This window comes from Triticum dicoccoides, chromosome 7B (genome assembly GCF_002162155.2).
Source record: "Triticum dicoccoides isolate Atlit2015 ecotype Zavitan chromosome 7B, WEW_v2.0, whole genome shotgun sequence".
Taxonomy (NCBI): Eukaryota; Viridiplantae; Streptophyta; class Magnoliopsida; order Poales; family Poaceae; genus Triticum; species Triticum dicoccoides.
This window is the reverse complement of record NC_041393.1, coordinates 112,751,374-112,763,098: the sequence shown is the minus strand read 5'-3', so window position 1 is coordinate 112,763,098 and position 11,725 is coordinate 112,751,374. Positions and strand designations below refer to the sequence as shown.

Genomic DNA, 11,725 nt, shown 5'->3' with positions numbered 1-11,725 from the left:
TAATAACGCAGCTCTCTGTCCGTGCGCCATGGCGTCACCACGACTGCCCTCTGCCTTTCTAGACGACTGACCTGCAGCTTTGACCTTGCTAATGTGCGTCTTGAACGTTTGCCCCCACCGCTATCAGATATGGCATGCACACTGAGAACAAGCTTTCCTTATGCATGGCCATCTATGCCACTTGATTTGGAACAACAGGCTTGCATCACTAGCAAGATAGAGATGAGAAATATATATACCATGCCGAGCAGCTAGCCTGTTGTGATTCGTGAGGAGTTAGTGAAAAATATACTAGAAGATTTTGTATTTCTTTTCTTACAAAAGTTGGTATATATAATAAGTACATACACTGATATGGAAAGTTGTATTTGTTTTCTTACAACTGTAGGTACATATACTGAAGAGCTGGATTTGCACCATGTAATGGAAGAAGTGGCACGTGTGGGATCAGATGGAGTTGCAGAGGCACTGCAGCCTTGGACGTGCATGGTGATAACACAGATGTGTAATAGTATTGGGCGGTTGGGGACAATGCTAGCAAGTAATTAATCAATACTGGATTTGCTTGGTCTCACCCACATATCCTAATTAGGTTTGTTCTAGTTTGTAACACAGTTTATTTTGCTCACGTACGCAAGTGCTTTTTTTGACCACTCAAGCAAGTAATTATTTGGAGAAATATTATACTTTTTGCATCAATAGCCTCTGAATGTGTAATAGGCTGTTGATAATCTAACTTATAAAGGATGAAGGGGTAGGTAGTCACAACGAAGGCATCGAGCGCACGGTACCATGCGAGGGAAAAAAGCCCACCGCACCGCGCCGCGCGTGGGGGTGCAGCGCACCACGCGAGCGAAAAAACCACCGCACCACGCTCGTCGCGTGATAAAAGGTGAGCGGGCAGCAGACCTAGCCCACCCCGCGACCCTCGTTCCTCATGCGCCGCCGCCGCCGCCCCCCGTCCGCGATGGAGAAAGTGAGAGGAAAGAGGAGAGGGAGGTGAGGCAGCAGACAGGAGAGGGTCAACGGCTGCTGTCGGCCTGCGCCGGCGAGGTCGGGCGCGACCTGGCGGTTGGTGGCGGCTCGATCCGCTCCTGGATCGGGAGAGGAGGAAGGGAGGTGGGGGGCCGGCCGTCTCTGTGCCTCCTCGACGCCGAGCTGCGGCTGCTCCGTGTGTGCGCGCTCCCTCTCTCTCTCAGGTACTCTCTCTCTCTCTCTCTCTCTCTCTCTCTCTCTCTCTCTCCGGGCTCGCCGGGTCGCCGCCCCTCACGCCGCGCTGGCTAGGGGCGAGAAGGCGGAGGCAGGAGCGGCTGCTTCGGGCCCCGATCTGGGGAGGGTACGAGGCAGGGAAGGACGCCGTCCCTTTCATTCTCTCTCTGATTCGTCCTCTTCCCTCTTTCCATCCCTCCTGCTCGCCAGCGGTTCCTCCTCCCCTGCCTCCTCACGTCGCCCTCAAGTCCGAGTCAACGAGTTTGCTTCCTCTGCTCCGTTCATGTCATTGAGGTTTGTTCTTCTTCCATCCTCTTCTTTCCTATTCATGTCTTGTTGATTTTATTTTTCTTATAACAATGATTCTCCATAGATTTTCCTATACTCAGCAGAAAACTTAGATCCCTTCTTCACTGGTTTCTTCTTCCTTCTCTGTAGCTTTTTCCTTGGGCATAGCACCACATTTGCGGCAGCACACCGGAGTCAATTTGGTTGACTAGCAATAGAGCAAAGGTGAGGTAATTCATAATCTGACAATTAATTGCTTACATTTTCCTATCTTCAAGGGGCTGCTCTTTGATTCAGAGTAAAATCAGGTCTTCACCTATGGAGGAGGTAGATACTGGCGGAGTGCATATGACCAGGTGTCCTCCAGGTTCTGCATCATCAATGTGTACCTCTAGATTCTGCATCATTAGTGAGCAACTTACCTAAGGTTAGTTTTCTTTGTACTTCCAGCCCACTCTGCTCCCATTTCTCTCTCATATTCACATTAATCAGGGGCTGCTATCTGTGCAATCATGATGGTTTCTTTATATGTGATACATAGAAAATGTATATTGTGGTTTCCATTCTGGTTTACCTGGGTGGTGCATTGAGCTTATTTCTCTTGGGTTCTTTCTAGAGTATGAAGGTGTTGTTAGCTAGCACCATTTGGAGAAAGTACATCATGTCTTGGATCTGAAGTGAAGCGTGTTCTTATATAATTCTTTGAGAAAAAAGGTGTTTATTAAGACTAACAAGAATCTCCAAGCATTTTTAGAATTGCATTCTTCTTTAGAGATGGTATTCTTTTTCAATAGTTCTCTGACTCATCTGATTGGGGTTTGGGTATACCAGTGTTGAGTAATGTATTCATTATGAATTGTTAATCCGGTTAACTGATGGAAATATTGGTGTCAATACACATAGTCAGTCTAAGCTAGATTTAGTTTCCCTATAGTTGTTACAGAGTTAATTCATGGTCTATAGCTTGTTGTTCCTTCTTGAATAAGTTACTGCGTTGTGCTTGAATGCAATTGTCTTGATTTTGACAGCAACCGAGCCCAATCAACAATTGGTAGAAGTAGTTATGAGATGAGGCAGAGGAGAGCAGAGAGGACCGGAGAAGGAGTTGCGGACCTCGCCAACAAGGCCGTGACCCTACATCACTAAAAAAAATGCGCCGTATTTGTTTCTCATGCTTTACCATGGCATGTTCTTATTAGTTCAGGTTAGTTTCTAGCTGCCACTTTGTTTTACTAATTTCAGGTTGCTTCTCCATGAGTTTGTGTGTAGTTCCTTCTGCCCTGGAGCACCTTTGCTCATTAACTGCTCATTAACCATGTAGATTGCTTATCTTTTGTTCCCTTCACGTCATTTGCTTGCACAAGATTCGTTGCTGTAAAAGAATTGCAATTATTTTTGCAGGTTGGTCTCTCCGGTTCTTTTCGCCAATGGCTTGATGTACGCACTGGCAACCTCTTACTGGAAGGATTCGGCATGCCTCTGTTCGAGAGATGGGATATGAAGAAATGGCGTTCTGGTATGTTATATCATTTGAAGCAATGACACTTTATTTTGGTTCATATTTCTTTACAGGTTGTTGTATGCAGAGTTTATGAGGTTGCACTGCACCATCAAACTATGCTCCATGTTAAGCAACATCCAGAACTGCCATTATATATTTAATGTAGTAGGTTGATGCAACTTTGTAACCAGTCATGGATTTAAAATAGGCTTTCTACCTCTTTATTTTGGTCGGCATGTTTTGGCACGTGTTTTTGTCATTGATCTGCTATATATTAATTACATTTGAGTAGACTGTTGACTGAGAAAGCATGAAGATGTTGTGTTTTGATTTATGAGGACTAATAGATAGTTTTCCCTCGGGTTTATTTATTTTCTCTCCACACTTTTAATTCTACATAAAAGTACATTCTATTGTTATTTGTTTACTAATGCAATATATGTACCCTTATTTTTCTCAACTTTATCAATTTTAGTTTGTGTTTTCTGTGGCGCAGAACACAGTTAAAGGCAGTGCTGTGTCAAAGATGCGTGCCAAATAATTATTAATTAAGCTGATTGAAATATCAAACTTTGGGTGCAGTCTTCTTGGTCCTGTATATATGACTGGCTGATACAAAATCTAGACAGTTCTGTCATGACTTTTATGTTCACATCTTCCTTTCATGAATTTACTAACGCTTTTTTTTACTTGATCTTATGTGCAGCTACGTTTATTCAGGTTATAGGGCCTCTATAGGAAACGCAATAATCTGAATTCCTAAGTAAATATAACAGCTCCAGTGTGTTTTTCTTGCTTAAATTTGCCATCCTGAATTCCTAAGTATTTATAACAACTCAAGTGTATCCATATATGACATTAGATTTTCTTCTTACTTGGATCTTTTGCCATGTAAAGTAGGTTGTCTTCATGTCGCTGTTGTGCTACTGCTAGGCATGAACAGAATGGCCTCCTCTTATTGCGAACCACACTGATGTTGGCTTCTGATTTCTGCTGTAATGGATTATTTACTATGGACAAATATGGCAATATTCATTTGGAGCACCGTTTCTTGAGGATATGTCTCTTCTACAGGTATGACATTATCATTGGAACGTATACTATGTCTATTTGATATATCTATGACTATATCCTTCCAAAGAATATTTATTTTTGTATTATATACTTTTTTTTCGAAAAGGGGGAGATCCCCGGCCTCTACATCAGAACGATGCATACATGATATCGGTACTTTTTATAACTGTTCCATGTTCTTGGAATACTTTATTTTATTTCATTAATAAGCAAGGGTGGATGGTGGCTTGCAGTGTGCTTGTACTAAAAAAGGTGTTCTGCCATCCCATGGATTCTAGCACAGCTTGAAGCGGCCAAGTCAAGGAGGACCTATAAAATTATTTGATCGTCTCTCGCTCTCTCTCTCTCTCGCTCTCTCTCTCTCTCTCTCTCTCTCTCTCTATATATATATATATATATATATATATATATATATATATATATATGTGTTGTCTGGTGCATGTATGGCTGAGAATAGGGAGAGAGAGCAAGTTTAATTTTCCTTGGGCATTCAAATTCTTATTTTGCTTTTCTCAGATTTTTGGCTGGGTGTTTAAACATACTTCCACACACTGGTTTCAGATTTCAGTGTAAACTACAAATAGGGGAAAAATATAGTGATTTTTCCAAATTAGAAATAGGGAGAAGGGAAACTATTGATTATTGTGTGCATGTATAACTAATTGGATTACTGGTTGAACGAGTGCAGACTTGAGAAAGAAGAGATAGGGCCAATAAAATTAGGTGGGAGGTATGCTGATGGGTTCATTTTAGCATTACTAATCGACCGCTTGGCATCCTGAAGGTATGATGCATATTGCCTTGCTCTGATTTGCTTATTTGAATGTGTTTGTGTACATCAAAGTTCATTTTGTTATTTTTGCTCTTTGAGGGATATAGGAGGAGAGATATCTATTGTTGAAATTTGATGATAAAAATATAGCCATTATTGTTACAAGCATTATTGTTCCAGTTTTTTTTTAGTTATTGATTATGCCATTTTTCTTTCTGCCTTTGTAGCTGAAAGATTAGCGAGACTGACTAAATTCTAAACATGTTCCATGTGAGAGAAATAGCATGTTGATTTCATCTTGAAATAATCATAGTTGAGGGATGAGGTTCGTAACCGAGGGTCATGTGCAGAGCTGGAGGAAGAAGTTGCGAGGCTTGAAACTCTGTGAAGGGCTCAGGGACAGCAGTGAGGACAATGCCTCTTTAGTTGTAATTGTGATACTCTTGATGTGCAATTAAACACTCCTGTGATACTCCTTATGCTAAAATGTTGGTTGTTAGTACAGAGGTGGTGACATTATTTGGTTCTCTGGTATTGATTTCATGATTTGTGGTTAATACATGATGTAATACAATCCACATTGCATTATATTTCCAGTTACATCTTTTACTTACTCACTACTAACATTCTTTCTAATTTGCTTCTTGCGCCATTGGCGCAACCGGGTCATCTAGTATATATAGTACATGCCGAGGGCCAGGGCTATGGTTCTGTCACTTGAGATGCCCATGTGTATGACAGGTTGTCGCAGCTGTGATTGGCAGAAGAATTGGTCATTTTCAAATTCGTCTAAAAGTTATTTGGTAAAGTATGAGCTTACAATGATGGATGTGCTTAAGGTGAGTGATTCTAACCTTCCATTTACCTGTATGACTTTATATATCTCCTCTATATGAATATAGGGTACCCTCCAGATACGGAAGTCCGAAAATATTTGACAAGTAAGCTACTTTGTTTTCCATTATATAATTTAGTACTCAAAAGCCAAAAATTATTGATGGGACTTATATTTTGTTTCCCTTTCTACAAAAATCTCATGATGGCCTCTCTGTGCATTCAATAAGTGATCAACAATCCCAGCAAATATATAGAGATGAAGGCGGAGAACTGGGTTCGCTCCTATATCAAGCTACTTCTAGGCATGGTATTTTAATAAATTACATGTGTATAAGGTAACATTATATGTGTGGTGTGATCAAAGCAATGCGTTTTTTGCATGATTTGTTCCTAAACTTCTAAATTTAGGTAGGTGTACATCACACCAAACATATGTAAAATCTCTGGCTCTTTTAGATATATCAATTTACTATTTCGCCATTAACATTCCACCAAATTGAGAAATTAGTTACATGCTATCAAGTAGTGCAAGTTAACTCTACATATAAATTAAATTGTTGGAAATTCGTGAGAGATATAATACTAGACATGATTTGTAGAAACAATTTGGAATGGAAAGGGTGAATACAATATAACAACTTGCCATCATTTTATCCTTTGGACATACACCTAACATTTCTTCCTTGGTGCTTATGATGAGTGGCAGGAAATCATGGACACAAGGTACAGTGATTTATAACATCTTCTTGGGCCTCGAGGAGTGAGGCTTAATGTTGGTTTATTCTAAGATTATATTATTGGCTCAGATTTCCTTAGCTACTCCCTCCGTCCGCGAATAAGTGTACTTCTAGCTTTTATCTTAAGTCAAAGTTTTGAAATTTTGACCAACTATATACAAAAGAGTGATAACATATATGACATCAAATTGATATATTATGAAAGTACATTTCAAAATAGATCTAGTGATATTAATTTAGTGTCATAAATGCTAGTACTTTTCTCTATAAAGTTGGTCAAAATTTTAAAACTTTGACCTAGGACAAAAGCTAAAAGTACACTTATTCGTGGACGGAGGGAGTATGCATTAATGAACAACATTTTCACATGATACATGGGCACAACATTTCACATGGTTTTACTTTAGATTATCAACTGTTTTGTGCGATTAGCTATGCATAGCCATCCTTAAAACCACAACTGCTTTTCTGTAAATGTATTCCCAAATAGTAGCATCATTTCATGATTTTTACTACAGAGTTAGTTTAATGGAAATCAAGTGGAAATGTCAAAACTATTCATGACTGATTAGTTCTCCTCTCCCTAGACTTTTTCCTATATATCCAAAAGCGCATTCAAAAGCGCATCCTTGCCATATGGCAAATGTCTCATATGATTTATCAATGATCTACTCTGTTTTTACTGTAATATATAGTTTGTTATATTAGTTTCTAATGCAGAGAGTTGGCTAAGTATTTTTGACTACTAAGCTATAGACCAGCCAAAAATTAATCACACAGTTTTGTAATCTCTAAAACAGCTTATATTTAGGAACAGAGGGAGTAGCAATCACTCATATTGCAATCAAATGTTCCAACCAATATGGGTTGGCTTTAAGAACAAAAGTTTTGATAGAGCATTGAAGTGTCCGTTCGTGACTAGCTAGATATGTTCTAATATTGTTAGTCAAAGGGCAGTAGTCCAAGGGAACCAATAGGTCGCACTACGTTCCTATGCAAAAAAGCACTTAAAGGTTACAAGTGATGGGGAAACATGACTTGGCTTTCAGGTATGTCTCTAAAGTGTCGTGCTACTTCAGAAATCAAAGTTTTATAATATCATATTGAATACAATATTTTTTGTTTTAAATAAACTATGTGTAGTAACTAGAACATATTGCTTAATAAAACAACTAGGTTGACATGTAAATGACATTTTGTGTTAACTATAACTAAGTAGATTTCTATTAGTACACACAGTTTATTGGCTAGTCTGTGCGAATGATATTGTTTGTCATTATGTTTATGCTTGTTGTGAGCTTGCAAATACATTCAATGTACTAACCTGGCGTGTCATGCCAGATTTCAGGAAAGTCCCGTTGGAAAGGAGTGTTGTCCGAGTCTAGATCGTGTCCACATCGGTGTCCCTGTGCTATGGAGTTCCGCTACGACGTTGTTCCGATGCCGCGTAGTTGTCATGATCGAGGCCCCTTTATGTTTACTAAATAATGTACATATTGTTCAGCCGCACCTTGTGTGCCGCTTGGCCTCACCAACTGTTGTAATATAAATTCTGATCCGCTAGCATCAATAAAGCGGTTGTTTTCTGTACCAAGTTATTGTGTGTTGCCAAAAGACAAGGTCTCTGGGCTGGCAATGCATGGTAAACCGGTTGCTCTGAGCCGGGGTGCCACAACGCTTGGTATCAGAGCCGCGCTAACTGTAGGCCGTGCTAGACTACGACGAGTTAACCGGACGCTAGATACGAGTTGTAGTTGAGTGCCGGTAGCATTTGTAGATGGTTGTTGCATTGCATGCACTGATTTTATTTTCATGCTAACCTGCTAATGGTTGTGAGTGTAGATGGCTCCGATGCCGTATCCGTGCCAGTTGCAGCTGATGCCGTACACGTCGCCACATCTCCTTTGTAACGTGTGGCGTCGACTGTACCCCCTCGGTGACGACCCAGCCTGTCGTGTGTATCGGGAGCGTCTAGCTGACTCAGTGTATGAGTATCACGCCATGGTTACTCTGCACACCAGTTCCGATTCCAGCACTTACACTCGTACCTCTCTGAGTGGTTACGCTTCTACCGCTTCTCGGACTGTCCAGTTTGCTGCATTCGAGGTGCTTGTTGAGCTTCGCTACAACGAGGTCCAGATGCAGAACCACCCAGGTTTCCACTACTATCCTTCTCTGCACGATAATGGTCGTGTCCGTTTCCCTATCATTGATCCGGAGTCTGATAGTGTTTCTAGCCACCTTTCTCGTTATATAACTGCTAGCTATCTTATGATATAGGAGCTGGCTCGAGAGCTGACTCGTACCCATACTGCTTTAGCCTCTACTAGATCAGTCACTACTCCAGCATCTGTAGGATTTACTCCCTATAATCCTGCCAGTTCTAGTTCCCTGTTTCACTGGTTACTCCTTTGAGTAGCTCGGGCACCACGACCGTGAGTCCACTTAGTGCTCCTGTTGAGTGGGTTTCACTTCTCACCAGTCCCGTAGCCCCAATGCTTTAGCCTCCACCTGCCCCAGAGGGAGAGCCCTCGAGGCAGCGTCGTCGTGTCACCTTTAAGCCGGAGATCTCAGTTAACCATGTCAGTTCAGGATCCCAGTCCGCTTCAGGAGAGGACCCCGTAGCACCAGCAGAGTAGTAGAGCTTCCGAGTATCCGCAGTCGTCAGGATGGTGTACGGATGTAGTCGTACGAGTCATGATGTTTCATTTCATGTATGAGAGTAGTTGAACCTGGCATGTTGTTATCTTTCATGTATGAGTCTATGTATAATTATGTTGGAACTCTATTTTATTCGCCGTATTTTCTTCGTCATTTCGGTTTTTCTCGGGCTTTTTGTTGCTGGCTTTCCCCCAATTTTTGAATGCTTCTCATCTCGGTTGTGTTGCCTTGGGAAAAAATCATAATAGGATGACGTGGGGAGGTAGCAGTAGCAACATTCGCGAGGGTTCTCCTGTTCGTTGTTCCGCACGACAAATAGGACACTCACCCGAGCCATACGTTCCACCACCGCCTCCACCGCCAAATCCGCCCTCCACTGAGCAAATTCTGCGTATATTTGAGGAAAGACGGAATAATGATCTGATTGAAATATTAAGAAGTGTTCAAGTTGTGGTTGGGCAGAATGGGAATCAGCCTGGTCATCACTCCAAGCTGGCAGATTTTCAAAGGACCAAGCCTCCCAGTTTCAGTCAGGCTATTGATCCCTTGGATGCAGATGATTGGTTGAGAACTATGGAGAAGAAGCTTGAGATTGCTCATACTGAAGAAGGAGATAAGGTTACATTTGCAACTCATTATCTTGAAGGCGCTGCTGCCATATGGTGGGAGAATGAAAAAGCCATGTGGTCTGCTGATGAAGAAGAAACCTGGTCAAGATTCAAGGAACGATTCTGAAAATATCACATCCCTACGGGAATTATGAAGACTAAGAAGCGTGAATTTCTCGCGCTCCTCCAAGGAAAATAGTCTGTGGGTGAATATTTGCAAAAATTCAATCATCTGTCATGTTACTCCCTATATGACGTGGCCACTGAAGAAAGAAAGATTGACAGATTTATTGGTGGGTTAAACCCGCAACTCCGGTGTACTCTTAGTATGTTCGATTTGCCAGACTTCCAAACCCTGGTGAACAAGGCTTTCATTGCTGAACGGGAGCACAAGCTTGTATCAGATAATAGGTCTGCTAACAACAATCACAAGCGCAAATTTGAGCCAAGGAAGGAGGTACAACCAGTGCAAAAGGCTCGTACATGGCAACATACTCAGGTGGAATACAAGCCCAATTGGCAACAGAATGTTAACAAGACCACCGCTCAAGTCAAGAATGTCGTAACCAACCCAGTGCAAGAGGAGCGTCTGTGCAACAATTCTTGCTTCAGTTGTGGGCAAGCGGACATTATGCCAAATAGTGTCCCAAGAACAACAGGTCGAATGCTATATTTAGGCCACAAGTCCATTTTATGGAGGCATGCCCGAACCAGCAAAACATCACAAGATACATTCATCACCTCTCCGCCGATGAAGCCCAAGAGAATCCCGAAGTCGTCATTGGTATGTTTTCTGTTAATAACATACCTACAGTGATTTTATTTGACTCTGGGGTTTCCCACTCTTTTATTTCTTGGAGTTTTGTTGCCCAAAACAAATTTCCTTGTTCGCTTTTGGGCAAGAATATGCTGGTACAAACACCGGGATCCCTAATCAGAAGCAATCTAGTCTACCATCATCTGGAAGTCAATGTCAATGGAGTCTGTTTTCCAACTTCCTTGATACTTATTGAGTCTGATAAGTTGGATGTTATCTTGGGTATGAATTGGCTGACTCAGTATCAAGTATGCATAAATTGTGTGACCCGAGAAGTCACTTTGACCAGCCAAGAAGGGCAGACTACAAACACTACAAAAAAATACACTTCCGTGATGATACGTGTTTGTCACAGTAGGTCGCGTTTTTTGTCATGCATGTACATCCATGACAAATTTATGACAGAATCATGATAGTCATACATGTGCTGTCGTACAAGTGTTCGATGACATTACCAAAATTACCATCACGGAAGTGTCCACTTCCATGACGATAAATCGCGCGTCACAGAACTGCTTTCGTCAAGGGTGACCGACACATGGCATCCACCGTAACGGAACGCTGTTAAGCTATCAGGTCGGGTTTTGGATCCGATAACCCGTTAACAGCCCCGACCAATGGGGATTTTTGACGTGTAAAATCATCATTGGCTGGAGGAAACACGTGTCGGCTCACCGTTGGGACAGATGTCATCCACTCATTGGACAGAAGGCGCCTATGATATGTCGACACGTGGCACGGCCCAACAGAGGCCCATTCCTGTGAAAAGGCCGGCCCATTTGACTTGGTCAAAAGGTGGCGGGCCGGCCATGGAAAGCCTGGTAACGGCCTGTTGGCATATAGCCCATTTACAGCCCGCTAACCCAAGGCCCGTTACGCCCTATCCGAATTAGGCCCAGTAGCGTCATCTGGGCCATCCAATATGATTCCAGCCCGTTTTCACTTCTGGCCCATGTATGGCCGATGACGTCTTTCGGCCCATATGAGGCCCTATGTAACTCTTGGCCTATTAACAGCCCGTGGTGAAACTGGCCCGCAATGAACAGTGTATCACTTTACACCCACTAACGGCCCGTGGTGAAACTGGCCCGTAATGAACAGTATATCACTTTATACCCATTAAGGGCCCGTTATTCAGTTGGGCCGTTTCCAGCAAATGTTATCTTTCGGCCTTCTCAGAGCCCATTTATTCTTGGGCTCATTTCTAGCATTCGTTTACTT

At 42.1% G+C, this 11,725-nt stretch overlaps 1 long non-coding RNA gene across 2 annotated transcripts; it reads left to right on the top strand.

Moving 5' to 3' along the window:
• Nucleotides 1–1,208: 1,208 nt before the first annotated feature.
• LOC119339048 lies at nucleotides 1,209–7,737 on the top strand. 2 transcript variants are annotated; one of them, XR_005164149.1, is made up of 9 exons: nucleotides 1,209–1,503; nucleotides 1,648–1,722; nucleotides 1,795–1,924; nucleotides 2,526–2,701; nucleotides 2,899–3,013; nucleotides 3,896–4,072; nucleotides 4,179–4,225; nucleotides 4,306–4,856; nucleotides 5,072–7,737. It is a non-coding gene; the product is annotated as an uncharacterized LOC119339048 (long non-coding RNA). The 2 variants fall into 2 exon arrangements; XR_005164148.1 differs by lacking the exon at nucleotides 4,179–4,225 and having other exon boundaries at nucleotides 4,761–4,856; nucleotides 5,072–7,735.
• Nucleotides 7,738–11,725: the final 3,988 nt, after the last annotated feature.